Consider the following 23519-nt stretch of genomic DNA (forward strand, 5'->3'; position numbering starts at 1 on the left):
GTAAGAACAAGTCTGAGTGTGTCTTTAACACAAGGATAAAAAGTTGGGCAAGTTGGTACAGTAACCTGATCTTGGATTGTAGCGCGAAGTGACACGGACACAGACTAGAAGCAGACAGGATGAGCGCTAACTCTCAACTAAATTTTTATTGAAACGAAGAATATATATATATATATATATATATATATATATATACATATATATATATATATATATATATATATATATGTGTGTGTGTGTGTGTGTGTGTGTGTGTGACTGCAAAAAACCGCAGCACATGTAAATGAATATTGAATACATAGTAGTAACATGAAGACCACAAACAAAAGCTATCAGCCATCAACTGCGTGGCAAATCTGAGTGCAAGCTATTCTCTTATCAAGTATACCTGTAGGCATTGCGACCAATGTGCTCCCAAGATGTATGAGGCATTAGTCATTGCAGAGTTGTAAGGACATGACAATCCTAGGATGATTATGTTCTTGAGGCTTTTTTCCCCACTTTCCATCTTTTGAAACATGTATACTTTAGTCTTGAAAACAAAAATGCTACAACTGGCGTGTGATAAGTTTTGCATCTTATTTCCTAGCAGCTTACTGAAAAGAGCCACGATGACAAGTTTAAATCCTCTTACCTCATCAGACATTCAAATTTCTTAAACACGAACAAAACCAGATAGGCATTAGAGTGAGCATCACTTAAATACATTACACTGGTTTAAAGTTATTGCACCACTTTGGGCCAGATAGAAACGTTAGAAACATCAAAAATGTTAAGATTCTACGGCTAACCATGAAAGCTAAATAAAAAAATCATTAAGCTGTCTTAAACGGGTACAGGAGCTTTACAACTGGCCATCTTGGTGATGGACACACAGATAGATGAGCAGCCATTCCACTGAGACGAGAATGTTGAGGGCTTCGCATGGAAGTCTGTGAGACACTGCAGAGTAGTTCTTGGTCCACATGAAGGAGGTTGCTTGCATACACGTCTGGGCCACCATACTGAATGCAGTGTTACCGGAACCTTTTCCCCCTGCATTGTGGTAAAAAAGCATGGTTAAGTTTATACGATATTTAATATGCAAAAAAAGAGGTGAGGCATGCAGACAGGACACGAGAGTAGAGAAGTGAACACGAACGCGAAAAACATGAAAATTTTCATGAAATTGTTTTATTAGATAAAATTTTTATACTGTAAGTCATTCATTATGAGGGTTCATAACCGCAACACATTTATTATATAAGCAGGTAGAATTATCCGCTTGGTCAGTTTGTACAAGCTCGTTTGAGGCAAGAAATCGAGTTTCACAAACACAGCCTCAACATTCTTGATTGAAAAAGGAACACCTTAGATGACATGCAGTCCTGTGAGTGGGAATTGCACAGTTCAAGAAAAACAAATTAGAACTCACAGACCGATCCTGAAAAAGGAATAAGCACGTGCTACTGCAAAAAGCGAATTAATTGGTAGGTTTTAGTAGCACAAGGGCATCTTTGGCCAATGAGCGCCAAGTCTATATTGCAAAAGATAATGTTAGTGCATCTTTACAAAGCAAATATATAAAGATGACTAATGCCTCTCTGCACTAGTTGCTTTGCTCTAGCGTGAAGTCATTTTAATGCATGCACACGTACGTACACATGCTACACCCAAGTGTAACAGCTGCAGAATTAAAATTGGGCAGCAACAAAGTCGCAACCTTTAACCATTGATCACAAGCTGTACTAGTGACTGGAGGTAGTACCAATATCGCCAATGACTAGTTGCACTCTTTCTGCCCGACGTTATGCTGCTCTTGTTGTCAAAGATGAGTTACAGTCGGCATTGAGGGAAAGCTGCCCTCAAGAGCAGCTCTTATTTTTGTGTTATTTCTGACCAGAGACCAATGAAGTAATATATTTTTAGAAAGAGAATGACACCGAAAATTGAGTACGTAAAACATTTGGTACATTTTCCGGAATTAGCTTGGGGGTTAACAGCTAAAGCGGCAATCCAGACACTAGAACATGTTTTGACATGTTTGCTACCAGTGAATGCTGGAAAATATGTTGGCATTCTGTAGTTTTGTCCAACAATGCAAAAGGGATTCTTAATAACTGAGGAAATAAATGGAAAAGTATCATGAAGTATATTTCGTGAATGTAATGCAGAATCACTCAACTTCTGTTGCTATATAATCTCCACTTGATTAACCTGCACTTTCTGAACTAGTTCAGGAGGTACTGCATTTCACTACTCATTCCACCAGTTCAACGTGGTAGCAACTGCACGTTGTGATTTGTTTTACTTAGTGCAGGCTATGTACATGGCGAGTTCACAGCATTCCCTGCACTCGGCCGAAAGGTAGTGCATGTTTACGCAGCAGGTGTGGTGCCGCTTCTGCACGAGCGAGGCGCAGAAATCAGAGTTTCATACAATAATTACTAGAGGGAACTCTGACGTTAGTGTCCACAGGAGATGAAACAAGAACGGCTGTACCAGCATGGAAATTATGGGAAGTACATGGATTTGCCTAAACTTCGTCTGTTTGGCTTCAAACGGCTTTGTGACTTTGTATTCTAGTCATTTTCAACAATATACTGTGTAATAAATAAATAAACATTAAAATCGTCCGACGACAGGATTCAAACACAGGAACTCTAGAACATAAGTTTGATATTGAAACCATTAAGCGACGGAGGCATGTAACGACAAGCGAGTGCAACGCCCTGATGAATTTATCGCGGGCATACTAGTGCCTTGAGACGCTTGGTGCCCTTCGATTTGGCTACCTGGACAAGCTCAATCGTTGCAATTAATAGCAATTGTGCGTGTTGGCGGCGTCTTCTGCACTTCGAAGAGTATAGACTGCGCTTAAATTTACGACAATAAGATTTATACAGCGTATAATATACGAAGCCACAAGAACGTGTGAATTCACAAGCACGAATATCAGACAAATCCATGTGCTTCCCATCATTCCCATTGTGGTACGACTCCAGCACAAGAGTTCCCTCTAGTAATTACTGTAAGAAACTATGGCAGAAACAGGAGTCATAAACTAAGTTTTGCTGTCCCATAAATCTTACTGGTCATTAATTCCAAGTTTTAGTGCAGTCACATGTCTAGTAGGCAATTGTGGTATTTTGCATAAACATTGCAAAGCCAACTGCGATGAATATTCACTATGGTAAATTGTTTATGATCGAGTAGCATAGACTACTGAAGCAATCTCTGGAAGGCAAGTAATTTTCTTATTAGCAGCCTTTAAACAGCATTCGAGCATATGACACATGCACCTCAGATATGCAGATAATGTTTCCTTGACTCAGCAAGAAGCGATGCTTCATGTTCCACGAGGCTACTTCTATCAAACAGTATTGGTGCTCTCTAAAAACAATGCCAATGCAGATGATCCAAATATTTTTCAGGGGCAACAGTTATGCCTGAAATCATGCTAGATTAGTTTTTTTAAACACATGCTCAGACCATGTTAGAAGTGCTTCTTAAAGTCCTCCTATTTATTAGACTAGTCATATTCTGTACACAAAGGCCCACAAAGGACCACACAATTAGGTCCCATGCTATATCATCATCTTAACAAAAACTTCAATTAGTCATACACATGCTGTGATAAGATTTGAGACCACATTGAGATGCTGAACAAGGTGAATTCATTATTTTTTAAATGAAGCTCCTGTTCTTCCAAACGAGAAGAAAGGATACTGAGGGTCAAAATTTTTCTGAATCACAGCTGGAAGATGCCAGGGTAGGCACGTGGAAACTTACTTGTAATTTTCTATTTAAATGTGCGAATGATAAATGGAAAGGAAAATGGTAAAAAAACAACAACCAGGCATGGGAGGAGAACGAACCTACAGCCTTTGCATTAGGCATGCGATGCACTAAGCACTGTACCACCGAGGCAGCATTCAACCGTCCACAATGGCCCCTCAGATTGTCGACGCTCGAACACGGCCGTAGTACCACAGTGGTTAGTATATCACATGCGTAATGTGAAGGTTATGGGTCCGTTCCCCACCCACAGGTGGATATCTTTTAATCCACTTTCACTTACCTAGAATTTATCATTTCTATACTTCATATAAAAAACTTAAAACATGTTCCTGTATGCTTTCCTTGGCCTCATTATCTGCTGGCTTCTTCCAGTTCTGTTACTTCCAACACTTATACATATTCTAATCTGGTAAGTAAACAGTTTTGCATGATGCTGGAATGCAATATAAAACATTATTGCAGGGCCGTGTTATGTAGGATGCCTTACATTGCCCAGGCAAGGTGTATTAATGTCCATATGAAAAAAAAAACAATTCCCACTCTAGGCAGAAATGCTGTGTACTGCTGTGTGCAACAGGGTTTAACGAAAACAACTTGTTCAGAAATAAAGCCACCAAACAACGAGGAAATATGAAAACTAGATGAAAATTTGTGCAGTTGCATGTTACAAAATTAGCACAGCAACAGATGAAGACATAATGAAGGAAGCACGAAGATGGTTTATTTTGGAAAACACGAGGCAATATACTTGAAAGATGCATATTAGCTTACACGTGGAGAAATATTGTTTATGTAGCAGCTAAACTACGCACAGACCTAGAGCACACTGATACAAGGTGTCGAGCATGTAAATCTTATCATGCCCTTAAGTCAAAGAAACATGGCTGTTTCTCATGATTCGCTAGACATGGCTGGCTCACACAACTTAGCCAATTCTATATATGCCTTGTAATTACCAGGTGGTCTGTATGACATTCGCAAGCTTTAAATATGTATAAGTGCCACGTAGCTAGACAGCACCAAGGTAATGTCGTTTGCCATCGTTTTGAGGAAGTGAAACCAATTCTTGCATTTTTCGTAATAAGGTAATTAGTTATTAACAATTATTTAACTGATCAAATATTTTATTCAAAGCAAAAGTGTCAGTGCGAAAATTGTAGAGCATCCTGAAAAATTCGCAATCCAGCTTTCTACTGCTCAGTAGGTGCAACAAATTTTTTTTTTCAAGCTTGAAAGAAGCCAGTGAACACATGCATGAAGTACCGTTCAACTAACCGCTTGTGCACCTGAACACCATTTGGCTCTTCCTTTCATGCTTGAAAAAAACTTTTTGAAAAGAATATTTTAGGAATTGATTATTTATTATTGACTATGTATTAGGCAAAATGCATCAAATAGTGTGACTGCCACTTCCATTTTCGGCGACATGAATTGACTCCATTTGCATGTCCAAATCCAGCTATACATGGTGTGTGTTTTGAGCTGGTTCTGTAATTCAAACTGGTTTTGACTAATTGAAGCTTCGCACCCTAATAATGGAATCAGCCTAAAAAAAAATTGGTACATAAACAGTCGCTGTCAGTACTGCATACTCCTTTAACTTAGTGCAAAGTGCTTGTGAGCCAAGAAGTCGGTAGTTCTAAGCAGTATTTCTCATTTTGACCTGGTGTTATAGCCCACTTACTATGATGCCATGCTGCTCAGTCATGCTGGTCCCAGCTTCAATCTAGGCCATGGCAGCTGCCCTCCAATTAGGGTAAAATGCAATAACGCTTATGCACTTAGATTCAGGTGTACATAAAAGAAGCCAGGTTCTCAAAACTTTAGGTTTCGGAATGTAAAAGCCCATAATTTTATTTTAAAATCTAAAGGTGCTTTATTAGGAGCAGGGGCATCATTTTGAGCTTTTACTGCACTGCCATGGCACCAAGAAGCTCCAAGTAAATAAAAACAATTTCTTAGACAATGTACATATCTTGCAAACATTTACAAACACTTCTCTGCATGCACCTATGTTGCTGTTTTATTTAGATCCGTATACCAAGGCGGGTTATGATGTTAGAACATGTTTCAAACTTTTTTTTTACCGCTTTAAAGTTGTTGGTTATTTTGCATCTCACTGTGTGTCGAACACACATTTCAGTGCATCAATTTCTTCAGAAAGTGCACTCTTTATCTATTTGTGCATGCAAAAATGGTTCAGAAGAACTGCTTTCTGAAGGTCTGTATAACAAGCAAAAAACAATTCTATGTAGGCTGCACAAAGAGAAAGGATTGGTTTGTAAATATGTTATTTAGTTCTTAAAAAAAGGAGGCAGCTGTCAGTGTTCTGTTCCAAAGTAAAATTGCCCCTACCTGGCTCTGCTTCATTTTCCGATGTTGATGGTCCATTCGGGGGCACTCAACTGATAGGCTGAACTTTGGCGATGTCGGGTGTGCCGTCACCAGGCCCAAGGTCGATCGACATCCTCACCAAAAGTCGAGTCCAAACGCTATAAAAGAAATATCTAATCATTTTGCTGTCAGTTTTGTCATCTTGCGTGTTTCACACACTGCCGTCAGTGAAATATTTCGTCACTTGGATACTGAAAGAAATTCAAGCATTTTCTGGCAGCCAAGCTGATGATGATAATGTGTGGTAGTTTATGGCGCAAGGGCCAGGTTTGGCCAAAGAGCACCATGACAAGTGGTAATGTTGATGTATTATGGAAGATGTGACTTGGCTGTAAACTGGCCTAAAATTGTCGCTGTAAAGTGCGTAAAATCTACGCGCTATAAAATTATGGCGATGACTAATGACGAATAATATGAACATTAAAATCCATCGTGGAAGAATGATGCAAAATAGAAAATATATAGGATGGTAAAATTACTTGGAGCACTGCTGCCTCGCCAGAGCCCTTGAAACACAAGGGCCTAGAGGCATGTGCTATACGAAAGAGCTATCACAGCGGCATCCTCTGAAGAGAGGGCGGCAGCCAAGCTCAATACACAGTCAATGGAGAACATTAAAAAACAAATGCAGTTGTCACATTAGATTGATCAAGTACAGCAGAAATGGAAAATAAATCAGTGATACTGTGCCTGTTGGCTTTGAATGCAAGAAACGTAAAAACAGGAACTTGCAGCCACGCCACTTTGAATTTCCCGCGTTTGCTACACCTCACAAGTTTGGCATCGTCCGGTACTCGGGGATACCCTATTGAAAAATTTGTGTGAGAAATAGAACGAGATGTATGCATGTCGCACAGATTTGACGAGAAATAGAACGAGATGGATACATGTCGCACAGATTTGACGAGAAAAGAACGATATGAAATGCATATTGAACGAACTCGCAGAGAAAACGGGCGAGATCTGTGTGATGCGCTACGCAGACATTTACGAAGTGCACGAGATTTATGCGATGTGCGATATGAATGCATAGAGCTTGAGTGACATGTGTGCGATGAGTTGTGTAGACCTGACGAGATTATGTATGACGTGTGTGAGGTGGCATGTGATGTGTACGCACTGTAGTCGTATGAGCAACTTGATCTTTGAAGATGACTGAATTGTATAAAAAGTGTGTGCACTTAAGTCGTAGTGCATACAAAAGCTCATTAATGACAGTCAGATTTATGAGCTGTTCGTAGTAAATGCAAGAGTGTGATCAATGTGCTGTATGATCACATTGAATCATTCTGACACATATATACCAGCATAAACTACAGAGGAAATAAGACGTTCAGAGCTCAACTTCTGGAATTTCATCCCCATCAAAGCTGGTGTCGGTACTTTTGATGCAATGATTTTCACTTGGGGACATATTCTCGGATGAACACTTATGGCGATACTACTGCCTTTGCATGACGCATTCCTCGACCAGCCAGTAAGCACTGGATAGCACTATGATATTGTCAAAAGCTATCAGCAGAGTTTGAATCCCTAGTACAGAGAGTAGATCTGCCTAAGATTTTATTGCAATATAGGAGTCAGGTACCATAAAAGTTTCATAATAAAATGTTACATGTTTGTTTGTGCACGCAATAAAATAATCTGGAAATGTGATTATAGCACTTTGGAGATGCTTCAAACAAGGACGAGTTGGCAAAGTTTATTGCAAGCAGTTTGATCAGTGATAAATTATGTATGCACTTTGTCACATCCTAATAATATTGCTTGCATCAGATATATCAGTCAGAGGTAGTATAAGGGTGAACTTGAACCTGCATATTTTCCAAATAGCCAAGTGCGTCAATCACAATAGTGTCAAATACTAATCTGCTAAGAGCATGTTAGTGCCTGTTTATGTCCAATTGTAGAAGGCAAGCGTGCGATTGGCCATGCATGCCCACATATAAAAATAAAAAGCAGAACCACAAGACAGTATAAATAGGTTGGTGAACAGATAGCCAAAATAGCAGTCAAAATCCATCGCACTTTGTCACAAATAAATTAAAAATATTGTAATTAAATAACAATCTCTAAAAATGTCATGTGATCAATTGTGGTAATGATCACAGTTACTGCTGTGAAAAATTATTTGCACTAAGTGTTTCACAACTTGCTGAGAGGGCTTGACCTAGTAAAAAATCCTCATATGTGCACAGCAGTGGCAAAAAACGAGATGAGCGTCGCATCTTGGTGACCATTATCTCCCTACATACTACACAAAACTGAATTTGAAATTAAAGGAGAAATAACAAAGCAGTTCGTGTGCCAATGATGGTTAAGCGCACTGCAATGCCTTGCCATGCGTTGAAAGCTGACCTCCAAGAAACCAAAATGTAAGTGACCCTACATTGAAGCAGCGTCTCTAAATGACGAACGTGTATCGCATCCTGGCATTCGCAGACGCAGTCACCAAATGAAAAACACCTTTGCAAATCGCAATAACGACGAATGTCACACGCGTGCGCACACAGACAGAATGCGAGCAGTTTCCGAAAGCACTCGCGAAAGACTGTACGGACGTTCCTACGCGTTCCACGCATATCAGAAGCGCGCGCGCGCGCGCACACACATACACACATACACACACGCACGCACAAAAGGCGAGCAGTTTCCGGAAGCACTCGACAAAGACGGCACGGACGTTTTTACAAAAAAGCAAATCCCACCGGCGTGGCACCATTTCCCGATGCACAAACAGCACCACTCATTAACAGTACACATCCGTAGAACGGCGCACAAGCCGGAACAAAGCGCACACCACTCGACGCCAAATCCGTCGTCGATTACGCCGCTGAGAAAAGAACACCTTCTAACATTCACAAACCAAACGACGATGTGCTGCGAACTTCAAACAGATTTTACGGCCCTGTCCGGTTGATAGGGCTGCTCCACAGGCTGTCCTCACTGTTGAAAGCAATGTCAGCAAAGTTGTTGAAAAAGGCCGCCTAAAACACGCAAAAACATGGAAATAATACGCCTCTACTACCCACGCTACTCATGCGATCACAGTTACCGGAACCACAGACGGCGAAGTAAACAAACGACGTCATTTCCCTTCATTTCGGACCGAAGTAGTTTCTCAGTTGCGCGAGTCTTCCTTTCGAGCAGGGCGCGACTTGTTCCGGGGACTGTGAGGGCGCTGCGGTCGAGCTCTGCACCAAGTGAGCGGCGCTGCTCTGCTGAGATGTGCACGTTACTTGCGGGTGTTTGCGCTTCTTGTGCTGTAGCCGATTTTATTTTCTCATTGCGTGTGCCTTGTAACTGTCCTCGGGCACGTGGCTGGCGGTCGAGGTCTTTTGCGTCCGGTCCAAGTTTTGCGCTCATGGAGACGCCAGTACCGGCGACGTGTGGGTCACCAAGCGTTAACATTGCGTGTGCACTTTGGTTTGTAGGCCCACCTTTTTTTCCATCTCACTTTCTTCGGACGTGCACTCTCAGGTATGGTGTCTGTAGAATATTATACTTCAGCTTAAACAACAACAGAAAGAAATAACGGCTGCTTTATTCAGCGAGCACCATGTAAATGCCGAGTGCCGCGACTAACAACCATAACTGTGCCAGGCTATAGCAGACGACGCTCAGATGCTTGGCGTGGAGGTCGATGGCAGTGCTGCGGTGGCGGGAACGGCAACGGGCTGCATGGTGCGCATAGCCGAGGAATTGGGATACTTAAAGAGGACTATAGGCCATCGCTCCATAGGCGTTGTTGCGGCGGGCGGCCGATGTGGTGCTGATCGTTTGATCATATTTACGCGGTGCTTAGAGAACATGTGCTCCTTTTTTTTTGTGTGAAATAACGATCACTAAGCCCTGGGGCCTGTGCAACGCTATTAGCTCGCTGTATGTTTCTTGCGGTGCGCCGTTGTTGATTATCGTAGTGCGGTCAATTCGCGCTTCTTTGTCTCGCCGCTCCCGCATCGGGTCACAGTGCACGGAAGAATGTGTTGATAGTTGTGCTGTCGCGTGCTGTAGTTCACCGCAATTCAACACTACGCTGGACGGACTGTTGGTGCAGTCGATGCGGCGTGAACGGACACAAAGGAGCGCTCGCCTCAGACGGTAAGTCCGGCGCCTTGCGCCTTCTTATGGTTCATGTAGTGTACAGTGCTCACGGAATGAAACGCGTCAATTTAGGGCTTAGTAATGCGCATATATTCGTTTTCACCGGCTGTAGTTCGTGTCACATCGACGTAATTTTGGTGCGTACACGTACATCGGAGTCCTCGTCACCTTTGGTCACCAAATTCCTTGCGACATGACATGGTCCTCTCGCGTACTTTGCACGTTTGCAAGGCTTTACTAAATGCTCCGTGTCGCGTTTCATTCCGTGAGCACTGTACCTTGTCATGCGCAGCAGAAGATGATTAGTACAGCTACAAGAACAATAACAGTGATTTCCTAATGTTCGTTCGATATCGGAGTGCACATTTAGCAAAAAGTTTCACGAAAATTACCCCGAGGTTAATGTTCTAAGTGCTTCATCTATTGTTTATTTTCTTTTTGTTATGAAGTATGCTAGCGCCGGGTCATCGCTTCGTCTGAACGGGCAAAAAAATTCAAGCAGGAAATGTCACTGCTTCTATACGTAATTTCTCAGCAAGAAATCGTATAGACAATTCTAGAAGTACGTTGATGTGTTGCGCAAATGTTTTCACAGCTAACGTTAACGCGCGACGGCATCCAAATGATCTGACTCGTGAGAAGATTTTAGCTTGGATGCAAGCTTTGATGCTTATAGGTTGTCGCCAAGGCAACCTGTATTTCTTGTGTTTAGTGTTGTTTGTTTTCGTGCCTTTGACACGTTGAATAACCGCCTGTGATGTAAGAATGAAATATTTAATTTCTCTAAGCGGATGCAGCTTCATGTAGCTGGCTGTACGAGAGCTTTCCCCAATTTGACGCGATGTTGTCAAATCACAAGTTTGCAGTTTCAGCAGTGATTACAATAAACTGAACATTTATTGTTTAGGGATGTCACAATTTCCTGAGACGGAGGCATCTCTGCACCACATAGGCTGCGGCACTATGCAGCTTGAACAGCACGACAAAGCATCTGATCTGCCTGCTTTGACAAGGTACGTACTAAACGGTCACAGCCATTTATGTGTTCTAGGGTCTGTTCGTGTATTTGGCACCTGTCAACTTTTCTGAGTCTCTCATGCAATTTATAAATTCTTGCTATTCTACAATTTTACTAATGTTCCATTAAGTAATGAGAACGAAGTTTTATTAGTGAAGATGTTCTAAAGCTGCTGAGAAATGGGGTGGCATAGGATTGCGAAAATGCACGTAAAAAATAGTCCTGGCGCTTTGCTTTCTTAATTGCTAGCAATGAAAAATCCCTAATAAAATTAGCAAAGGGACACATGCTTTAGGTAAGTTCATTAAGATACGTTCCAGAAGCAGGCTAAGTTTGCAGCAACAAAAGCACTGAGAAAAACTCACTGATCTAAAAACATGTTAGTTTCTGCTTTTCCAAGTGTGCTGCTTGTGTACAGTGTGTCAAGGTAAATAATGGTTAATAATGTATGCATAGAAAAGTGTGGATGCTGAGAGAAAGCTTTAGGAAAGTGCGTGCTGTCTTTCCAACACAGGATTTCTGTCTAGAATTTTTGTAAAATATGAAGTGCACAGGCTGGCAAACAATGTTCAACACTTTTGCTTTAGATTTTAATGTAGCCAGTTCATTATGTGTCCCTAGTATAGCTTAGCGTCAAGCTTCAAGCTGATCTCTGATGTCACATCAGTTGCAGGATGCAATAACGTGGTATCATATACTGCTTGTTACGCATGTCAGTAAACCTGGTGCAGTTGTCACAGGTGAGAGTATAACTGAAAGCTGCGCATTCTTTGCCCTTCTGCACATGATGTGGGATAGAGTTTGAACTATGCTATAGTGGCACCATCTCCCTCACCTTCTCTTCCTCATTATTCTGTCAACTTGCAATAATATGCACAACTTCTAGAGGCTTGATTATGGTGTTGTCTGCTGAACTTGGCTGATGTGAATTTCAGTAGTTTGGGGTACCCTCAAAGCTATGCTGTACTTTTCATGCATTTTAAAATGGTCAGTTTGACATATGTGATTGGCTGTGGCATTCTGAGAGAAACAAGGCCTCTTGTGAATAATGCATATATGCATTATTAGCATTTTCTAATACTCTTTCAAGAAGCAGCCTACAGGCTGCTCCCCGAAGAAGTGACCACCTTTGCTTACGCTACGTGGCAGTCTGGTCCAGTTTACTTAACCTGTCTGCCATCTATGCACAAAAACGAGGAGAGAAGCGAAAAAAGGGACCTTCGATTTATGTTTTTGCACAGATGGCTCATACATTGCACTTTTCTTATCTCGCATGCTTTGTTAACTCAAAGCTTTCTATGGGCGAATATCATTTCATTCCTATTTATACCTAATAAGAATTACTTAGTTCACAGTGTCACTTTTTATATTATACTTTTGTGAGACTAAGCTCACTTGTTTTAATGCAAGTGTGGCTGGGCCTGCAGAAAGAGTAAGCAGACTACTGTGTTGCTGATCAGTGCTGATCTCCACGTCCGAGCTGGTCCCACAACATCCAGGCACCACTGTGCTTTGCTTCATTGACAAGGTAATATGATATAGACACCTTGCACCTCAGTATCAGTTTTGAGAAATATGCTAAGACACAAGGGTTGGCCTTGGTGATAAATACACTCGTGTTCTTTTTTTTAAGCGTTCTTCTTGCAGTGTTCCTCATGTACATGTTTTCAGAGGATGCTTAAATGCAAACTGCCATGGAACTTGTTTATGCCTTAAAGTAGCACTCTTTCACCAAGAAAAAAGCCTTATTTAATGCACAATTCATAAGAAAGGTGAGGAGGTGACAGGACATAACAGTCTAACAGCCATCCAATTTTACTGCTTGCAGAGCAATATAAAGTGAGAGGTGAAAGGGCAAGAACAGATAAATCCACAATGTATGTTGCTCACACAACTGCGAAAAGAAGCATGGCTACTATGACACTTGTTTTACAATGATAAATAAGCAGTCTTGCTATCTGATAATCCACTGGAGGGCGAGCCAACTCGCAGATTCTCTGTAACACATGTAAGGAAAGGCTCACAAATCTTGCCAGCCCTATGCTTGTAACACATTGCCACAGTTGCATAGTTTTCAAACAAAATAATGCAAGTGAGCTTTGCACCACCAAATGACCTGAGCATTCAGTTGACATGGTTGCAGATCCAGTCATTTATACATTGGCCTGTTTTGTTGACGTGGTGTCTACTGCACGACAGTGGTATTTAATATCCATCAACACCCCTGTGCTCGACGTACTCTTTCTTGCATGCTTTTTTTTCACAGGTAGTGGAAGATTACTTGATTCCAGAACAATTTGGCTTGTTCTGCACATGATAGTGAACTTTCCAGTCTTATATTAAGCATGGAATTGGGTAGGAAGATGTGGTATTTTTTATAGTGCCCTGTTGCATTCAGATTGTGCAGAGGCTTCAAGCTTGTATTGACAAAAATTGGGATGAAGCCATAAGAGGAGAATTGTAAAAGTGTAACGAAAGCCTCCTGATAGATATGCTGAGTTGTGCTGCTGTGGACACTTATTGGTTATCCCTACTGGGTAACGCTGTTAAAGTTATGGGTGCTTTGACACTGTAGGGCCTACAAGGTGGCTAGCATTACGGAACACATTAAAACAACTGTAGGGATGCATGTTGTGCTATTGTATCATAATTGGCCCAGAAAGTGACCACCTTTGCTTACACTATGTGGCAATCTGGTCCAGTTTACTTAACCTGACTGCCATCTATGCATGAGGAGGAGAAGGGACTAAAAAATGAAGGGACCTTTGATTAATGTTCTTGTACAGATGGCCCATACATTGCATTTTTCTTATCTTGCAGGCTTTGTTACTTAAAGCTTTCTACGGGCGAATATCAGCATTTCATACCTAATAAGTATTGCTTTGTTCACAGTGTCACTTTCTATATTTACCGTATTTACTCTCATAATGATCGCACTCACGTAATGATCGCAGCCCTGAATTTTGTCGTCCAAATTCGATTTTTTTTATTTCCTGTGTAATGATTGCACCCCTAACTTGCTGCAGCGATATGTCATGTGCCAAGTCTAGCTATTAATGATCGCGCTTACCATCTGTCGAATGCTACGCGAACAACTCTTCAAGATAAACCAAGTGGTCTGCACGCACCAAACATTTTTAAGCAGATGCTCGTTTTCATTCCTTTCATTACTTTCCGCACTTCCATGACAAAAAAGCTACAACCAAAATTGCCTTTATTATGTGTAGGCTTTGTAATGGTTGTGGTCAACAGCAACAAAAAAGATGCCTTTCGATTCTTCTCATCTGCACTCGTGGGCACGCAACAAATCACGAGCGGCAACAATAGCAGCCACGTTTACACTGATACGTTAGAAGTGTACCCTATCCATACGCCGACACTTGTAACACAGCTAAGATATTTGCCCACCCTTAGCACAAACGTGCTGTATTAGGATAGTAGTGAAGACAAATGCCGCAGTTTCTGCAGCATGCCCGCCGTGTCTTTCTATGTCACTGGCAGCTAAGCGTGCCCATCTGTTTCTGCCCCCTCATAGTGGACATGGCGACGTTATTGCCACAAACTTACCGATATTAACGGTATTATTCATTACTGATATGGAAGAAACTTTCAATGCAAGTAATGTACTCGAGAGAAAAAAAATCGCGTTTGGCGCATTTGGTGTTTTCAGCTTGCTATGCTGGCCGCCACTTTTGTTTCGGTGTCCCGCACTACATACAGTGGCAGCCACTTATTTCTTGACCTATTGCCATCCCGCAGCAAACGCGGGATGAAAAAAATTCTTTTTGCGGGAAATTTAACCGGCATAATGATCACACACCTGAATTTGTGACCATTTTTTTTTACAAGAAAATGCGATCATTATGCGAGTAAATACAGTACTTTGTGGCACCAAGCTCACTTGTTTTATTGCAGGTGTGGCTGGGCCTGCAGAAAAGCTGTAAGGAGACTGCAGTGTTGCTGATCAGTGCTGATCTCCACGTCCGAGCTGGTCCCACAACATCCAGGCACCACTGTGCTTTCACAAGGTAATATGTTGTGGACACCTTGCACCTCAGTACCAATTTTGAGTTTGACTTGATAAATATTTAAGAAGACACAAGGTTTGGCCTTGGGGATAAATACACTCGTGTTCTTTTTTTTGAAGTGCTCTTTCTGCAGTGTTCCTCATGTACATGTTTTCAGAGGATGGTTACACTCCTTAAATGCAAACTCCCTTGGAGCTTGTTTAGGCCTCAAACTAGAACTGTTTCACCAAGAAAAAATCCTCATTTAATGCACAATTCATAAGGAAGGTAAGGAGGTGACAGGCAGTGTCTAACTATCCAGTTTGACTGCTTGCCCAGCAATATCAAGCGAGAAGCGAAAGGGCAATGCTAACAGATAAATCGGCAATGCATGTTGCTTGCACAACTGCGAATGCGACACATGGCATGGCTACTATGAATGCTGATATGACGATAAAAATATTGTAGTTTTTACATTAGCCGGTAAGCTTATTAATATTTTGCACCAGCAAACAACCAGTTTGGTAGCTGTAGTTGTTGCACTGCTTCAGGAGTAAGATATTCTTTTTAATGAAAATTGAGTAGTGCTGCGGTTAGCGAAGCTATTTCTGCCTGTACAATAAATTAGGCATTTTTAAAGAGGCGGCATATAACAATTGTGTTGCTGTGCCACATAATTAGTAAAGTGAGGGGAGGTTTAAGTAAGCAAAAGAGGAAGATTAACCTTGTCGTACAAACAGATCCTTGTCTCAGCTGTCGTCACTGTGATGCAACGGCTCCCAGATAACTGGGGGGGGGGGGGCTAAAATTAGCCTTAAAAAACTGACGCAATAATACAAAAAGCCATTGAAGAGTGTGGTTGCACCTATGTTTGACCAGTGCAGTATCGGGAGCAGGGCCAGACAGCAGCTGAAATGTTATGTAATAGAAGCTGGTCATATTGAGTGCTCTAACATGCTAACAAAAACTGTCATTTAGTTTCTATAGTGGTATTAAAGGTGCATTAATCTTTCCTATAAACAATTCTGCACTGGCATCTATGCAGTGTTTTCCATCTGCATATTCCGCAGTGCGGTAGCAAAAAGCTGTGAAATCTGTGTATTCACTTGCATGAGCTGGTTATGCTTCATGAATACTTTGTTTAGCGCAAAACGACACACACAAGACGACAGGACAAGGCGCTACTCTCAACTGACATAATTTTATTGCGTCACTCCTTTATAGACCGCTCAAACCAGAGGAACATGCGCAGTGAGCACAATGCGGTGAAGCCACCACCAACATCCGATCCAAAGAGCGCACTCATGTGACAGAATCCAAAAAACCAAATTCAGTGCTTTACTAGGTTAAGGAAGGCACACTAATGCACTGTGACTCCAGTGACTTAATGAAAAATGCTTCCGATAACTCTCGGGCGGTGGTGTCACGGCTCTTTTTGAAAATCGTGGTATCACGAAACATGGGTTTGCATTTGCATGTTTTACAATGCTGAGCCAAATGGGAACCTGTGCCTGTTGGTATGGATCGCTCATGTTCTCTAAGGCGCTCGTTAACACAGCGGCCTGGCTGCCCTACATACACTTTGCCACATGACAAGGGAATCTTATAAACGACACTGACGCTGCATTCTACAAACTTCACGTGGTTCTTTTCACAATCAGGTTTTTTACTTGTTTTAGAAATACGGCTGCACGACATTGACAGTTTCTGAGGAGCGGAAAACACTACCGGAATTTGGTATTTAGTGGCGACATTCTTTAGATTGTGAGCCACTCTGTGGCAATACGGCACAACTTCAGGCCTCTTCTTTTGTGTGATGCAGTTACTTTTGTGCCGCTTCCCTTTCAGTTTCTGAAGCAATACCTCCGAGACTGACGTCACCACCACACTTGGGTAACCAGCAGCCTGCAGCCTATTTAACTGTGCAATGAAACTCATGTTCGCAGAGTGATGACAAGATTGCATTAAGGAAGATTCTAAACACATCAAAGCAATGGCGCGTTTCACAGTCTTTGAGTGCGCAGACGCGTAAGGTAAAAGTTCCTTACGTGCGCGTGGCGAGTACATCTGACAGGCGTGGCCTGTTTGTAAGGATAGCTTCAAATCTAAAAACTGGAGTTTACCGTCCCTAGATAGCTCATGTGTGAAAGTTAAACCTTTGCCATTGTCATTGAAAAGTGTTAAAATATCAGCTACCGTCACGGAGCATTCGTTGTTAGTCTGTTTTATCACAACAAGAAAATCGTCAACATATCTAACAATTTGAACCGAGTCATTGTTTAAGGCACTCTTAAGAGCGCGGTCGACAAAAGATAAAAAAATATTACAAAGAGCAGGCGCCACACATGAACCAATACACACACCATTTTTCTGGATAAAAAGGTTATTTTCGAACAGGATAAAAGTTGCACTTAAATAAAATTCAAGAAGGGACATGAAACTTTCCGAAGATAACCCGGTGGCATTGCAAAAATCTACCTCGCCACTTTCTTCGATGCACATCATCACACTGCGAAATAGCTCATCATGCGGTATAGAATCGTAAAGATCTTCGACGTCAACAGAAAAAATGTTGGCTAATGAATGGTTGTCTTCCAGAAAGGAAACAACATCGAAAGAATCCTTTATGCCATAAGGATCGTCAATAGTTAAATGATTAAACTGTTTTTGCAAAAAGCGGTTAACCAAAACCTGCCAACAGTTGTTTTCACTGACTATTGTACGGAAAGGCACATCCAGTTTGTGCGTTTTTGCAGTGAAAAAACCTCTAAAGCAAGTAGCTTACATTGTTTTACATCTTTCACAATCTTGGTGAGGCCTATGACACAGACACACAAATATCAGGGCCCACTGATATTTGTCTCCTGATCCTGCTGTTCTGGTCAGTCACATAGCTTTTGCTGTGTGCCGTGCAAGGATGCTTACGTTCTGCATGAAGAATGGACATGTTCCTCAAGATGTGGCGAGTCTCTTCGGGAACGTCAGGCCTTCCGTCGGTCACGTGCGGCGAATGTGTCGGATTCTTCGTTCTGAAATTTGGGGGTAGGTACGCCTTCTGTACGACTGGTTGAGAGCTGTGTGCTACTCGCGCGATGCACCTATTGTGGCCTAGAAGAAGTTTCGTTTCTACAGACTTCTATCAACTTGGACTACAGAATTCTGGTGGACACAGCTGCTGCTACTCCTCCGGTCCAGACTACCGTGCAGAAAGGAAAAAACGCAACCGGTCACCGCTGGTTTCCAGGTACTCGGTGACGTCAGGCTTCCTGACGAAGTTGCTGCATTGCTAAAGAATGGGCCGAAGTACAGCACGGAACCAAGAATTCCTGCACATGAGCTACTGGCTTTGAACAGGCGCATCGCAAGGAAAGCAGAACTAGAGGACCAGGAGTGGTGCCTCCTCGATAGGGTGTACAACCTTCGTAGGACCGCCACTGGGAGCGCGCCACCTTCGACAGCTGTGATCAAAAGGACAGTATCTTTCTTTAGAGACAATGAACTGCGGCTGTTACTGAGTGACAAAGAGGGCGGGTTTGTGATAGCTCCGTCTGCTGTCTTCAACAAAAAAGCCATTGAGGCTGTCAACAAACACTTCATTCTGGCAAATGAGAAAGCTCAGAAGGTAAAACGCAAAGCCATTTCTTTGTTGGAAAATATAGGCCTCACCAAGATTGTGAAAGATGGTAAACAATGTAAGGTACTTGCTTTAGATGTTTTTTTTTTCACTGCAAGAACACACAAACCGGATGTGCCTTTCCGTACAATAGTCAGTGAAAACAACTATTGGCAGGTTTTGGTTAGCCGCTTTTTGCAAAAACAGTTGAAGCATTTAACTATTGATGATCCTTATGGCATAAAGGATTCTTTCGATGTTGTTTCCTTTCTGGAAGACAACCATTCAGTAGCCGACATTTTTTCTGTTGATGTCGAAGATCTTTACTATTCAATACCGCATGATGAGCTATTTCGCAGTGTGATGACGTGCATCGAAGAAAGTGGCGAGGTAGATTTTTGCAATGCCACCGGGTTGTCTTCAGAAGGTTTCATGTCCCTTCTTGAATTTTATTTAAGTGCAACTTTTATCCTGTTCGAAAATAACCTTTTTATCCAGAAAAATGGTGTGTGTATTGGTTCATGTGTGGCGCCTGCTCTTTGTAATATTTTTTTATCTTTTGTCGACCGCACTCTTAAGAGTGCCTTAAACAATGACTCGGTTCAAATTTTTAGATATGTTGACGATTTTCTTGTTGTGATAAAACAGACCAATAACGAATGCTCCGTGACGGTAGCTGATATTTTAACACTTTTCAATGACAATGGCAAAGGTTTAACTTTCACACATGAGCTATCTAGGGACGGTAAACTCCAGTTTTTAGATTTGCAGCTATCCTTACAAACAGGCCACGCCTGTCGGATCTACTCGCCACGCGCACGTAAGGAACTTTTACCTTATGCGTCTGCGCACTCAAAGACTGTGAAACGCGCCATTGCTTTGATGTGTTTAGAATCTTCCTTAATGCAATCTTGTCATCACTCTGCGAACATGAGTTTCATTGCACAGTTAAATAGGCTGCAGACTGCTGGTTACCCAAGTGCGGTGGTAACATCAGTCTCGGAAGTATTGCTTCAGAAACTGAAAGGGAAGCGGCACAAAAGTAACTGCATCACACAAAAGAAGAGGCCTGAAGTTGTGCCGTATTGCCACAGACTGGCTCACAATCTAAATAATGTCGCCACTAAATACCAAATTCCGGTAGTGTTCTCCGCTCCTCAGAAACTGTCAATGTTGTGCTGCCGTATTTCTAAAATAAGTAAAAAACCTGATTGTGAAAAGAACTATGTGAAGTTTGTAGAATGCAGCGTCGGTGTCGTTTATATAAGATTCCCTTGTCATGTGGCAAAGTGTATGTAGGGCAGTCAGGCCGCTGTGTTAACGAGCGCCTTAGAGAACATAAGCCATACATGATCCATAGCAACAGGCAAAGGTTCCCATTTGGCTCAGCATTGTAAAACGTCCAAATGCAAACCCATGTTTTCTGATACCACGATCTTGAAAAAGAGCCGTGACACCACCGCCCGAGAGTTATCGGAAGCATTTTTCATTAAGTCATTGGAGTCGCAGTGCAGTAGTGTGCTTTCCTTAACTTTGTACAGCGCTGAATTTGGTTTTTTGGATTCTGTCACATGAGTGCGCTCTTTGGATCGGATGTTGTTGGTGGCTGCACCGCATGGTGCTCACTGCGCATGTTCCTTTGGTTCGAGCGGTCTATAAAGGAGTGACGCAATAAAATGCTGTCAGTTCAGAGTAGCGCCTTGTCCTGTCGTCTTTCTTGTGTGTGTCGTTTCGCGCTAAACAAAGTATTCATGGATTCGCACCAACTAGCCCGCCAACGCATTGTGCTGGTTATACTTGTTCATTTAATGTAAAATACTTGTGGAAAAGTATTAGACTATTTCAGTGGTCTTGTATTGCAATTCTGCAGCCATTTCTATTCTTTGTGAAACACGAACATTTAACAGAGACGAGAACAAGACAATGCGAGGACGAGCACTTGCTTTCAACTGCTGTGGTTAATCTTGAAATATCAATTTACGTAGGTAGAAAACTCATGAGCCTCCGTGTTCTCTTTTTCCTGTTTCTCTGTGAGATGTTCACGCTTTACACACAATATCATGCAAGAACCAGCCAACTCAGTTATGCAGTGGAGCTACCTATTGTGCATGTCAGTTCCAATGGCTTGTTGTAATCTAACAGGGCCGGCTGCTTTGTTTACATTTTTGTGCAGATGCATACGAGCACTGTTTCAAAAACGCCGAACACTGTGGATACGGAGGCAAGGAGGCTGAAGGACCTGAACAAGCACCTGGCCACGATGCTTCGGAATACAAAATAAAGATGGTTTGTGTTAATTGTGGGCCCTAAAAAGTGTCCTCTTTGTCTCTGAGCTGGCACATCGGCCGACTCACGTGATCGAAATTAATCGCTGCAATGTTGGCAGAATGTGTTACTGTGTGGAACTTCACCAAAAATATTGCATGAACAAAAGAACTCATTCAACACAAATGCGAACACTTGTAGAATGCAGCTAAACAAGAATGGTGTCATTTTGCATAGCTGAATGAGAACATTTTCATGTAGCATACACAAACGAGAACGATATCGTTTCGCATTGCCGTGCGAGAACTATCTCGTCAAGCACAGCTATGCGAGAATAATCTCGTTTAATATACCCACACGAGAACGATCTCGCTCATTGACGATGTCCACTCGTACACATGTGATGTACGACGTCGTCGAGTCTACGGAGCAATAATAGCGTACAGAAGTTCTCGTGAAATTCTCATACATATTTTTTCAATAGGGTAGTACCCGCTTAAAAGCAAGATGAACGAGCGTCGGCATAAATTAACAGGATACTTAACCGGGCAATATTGGCGCATAAAACAACTCACGTAGCGAAGCTACTGTCAATTACCCGATGACGCATCTGCGGGTGGTGCGGTGTGGGCGAACAATTCAATAAGGAATGAGAGTTTCACTTGTTTCACGCCTACTAAGCTAAGACAGAATGTGAGTTTCTTACTAAACTATACTGGATATTTACGCTCCAAATAAAACGCTGGAAATTTTGTTACGTCACATTGCATACATATAAGTGAGGAAATTGCTTTTAGTGTGTTCTGGCCAGAGGGCATGTAGCAGCAACCACTCTCATGCAACAAAAAGCATTAAACTGGTACTCGCGGCACGGAAAACAAACACATCCAGCGCCAACGTTACGCCTCTTCGAGTCAGAACTAAGCACGATCAAGCCAGTTTTCTAGCCTTCACAACGCCATGAACACGACCAACATCGAGCGAAACAACTCTCTGCGCTCGAAAATTATTACCGCTTCCATTTACATACCTATCGCAGCCACAAGCAAAAGTCGATGGGCTAGCTGTCCACAAGCCGCAGGTTAGACTGAAAGCAACACATTGCGGTAACGAAAAACAATTTCCACGCTGACTTAGCAGCCGCGGTGTGTTCTAAGTGCCAAAGTTCTCGTTTGCCGCTCGAAATTCACACCATGATGACGGGCACTGCATCTTTCACATGAAATATTTCACGCTTTGCTCCGGAGCTCAATAGGAGGGCGAAACGCATTTGCACGTACCTGAAATCCGCATGCCGGAAACCCGTCGACGCTTCCGAGAACGGGGCGCACAGCCATGCACCCGTACGGCGGCTTGACTTGGACGTGAGGCACTTCTATCAAACATTTCACATGCGACGTGTTTCACACCGATTGCGCGAGCACCAGAAAATGACGCAGGCCGCATTGCGACGCCGAGCAGACGTGCAGCCACCGATGCGCTGTGTGCGCGGATTGCAGAGAACAAAACCATACGAAACGTTAGGCATGCGTTAGGCGCGAGAAGATGGCGGCTCTTGTTGCGGAGACGAAGCGAAGCAATGACGCGCGAATGAATGTTGCCAACTGTTGGTTCCTCGTTACGCCGGCGGTGGCGGCTTTAGTGGCGTGTGTTGCGGCTGTCTAATTTTGTATTTCTTTTCCCCAAACAGTATAGCTAAGATCAGTTCTTTGTTTGAATTTTAGCTGTGTCGTTTGGCATTGTCTTTGTCTTTTTATGCTATTAGGCGGCCAATTATGGCCTCTCAAGTTCGCGCGCGCCAGCTTCGCGCGCAAATCTCAGAGGCCATAAGACAACTCGTTAGGAGATGCCGTTATGGTCGTTGTTAACGTTTCATCATCCTTTCTTCAACTGAGATAGAAAGGTAGTGCCCCTTTTCCCGGGGTTGGGAGGGGGTGATCAAGAGGGCATCGCTCAGCGGGCGAGTAGGTTGGTGTTGGTTCTTATCGCGAAATTCGCGAACCCTGCAATTTTTTTGTAACGTAAGCACTTCTGTATTTCCCCAACAAGAAAAACCATCCGTCCGTCAGTCCGTACAGCACGATATCTTTCAACATAGAACCCGCAGCAGCGAGTGAATTCACCTTCATGCTAGCTCTCGCTTCAACGCGACCGAAGCGGCGAGAACACTGCGCTCACGAAGCTTTCAGCTTATGCCGCACTATGCGCTTTTCGCAGATCACTTTCAAGATAGGTGTCCGCGCGTCTGTTTTCAAAGCGAAGTAAGCGGTGAGAACACAGCGCGTGAAGTTTTCAGCAGTGGGAACACTCTGTCCACAATGCAGTTCGCTTTCAAGAT

At 42.6% G+C, this 23519-nt stretch overlaps 2 long non-coding RNA genes across 2 annotated transcripts; one reads left to right on the forward strand and one right to left on the reverse strand.

Moving 5' to 3' along the window:
• Positions 1–245: 245 nt before the first annotated feature.
• Positions 246–22684, reverse strand: LOC139047555 (uncharacterized). The gene is made up of 3 exons (XR_011507209.1): positions 22462–22684; positions 6136–6272; positions 246–1035 (listed from the first exon to the last, which is right to left on the reverse strand). It is a non-coding gene; the product is annotated as an uncharacterized lncRNA (long non-coding RNA).
• LOC139048102 (uncharacterized) lies at positions 9974–21213 on the forward strand. The gene is made up of 5 exons (XR_011507505.1): positions 9974–10275; positions 11186–11291; positions 12707–12824; positions 15212–15324; positions 21090–21213. It is a non-coding gene; the product is annotated as an uncharacterized lncRNA (long non-coding RNA).
• Positions 22685–23519: the final 835 nt, after the last annotated feature.

This window comes from Dermacentor albipictus, chromosome 7, assembly GCF_038994185.2.
Source record: "Dermacentor albipictus isolate Rhodes 1998 colony chromosome 7, USDA_Dalb.pri_finalv2, whole genome shotgun sequence".
Taxonomy (NCBI): Eukaryota; Metazoa; Arthropoda; class Arachnida; order Ixodida; family Ixodidae; genus Dermacentor; species Dermacentor albipictus.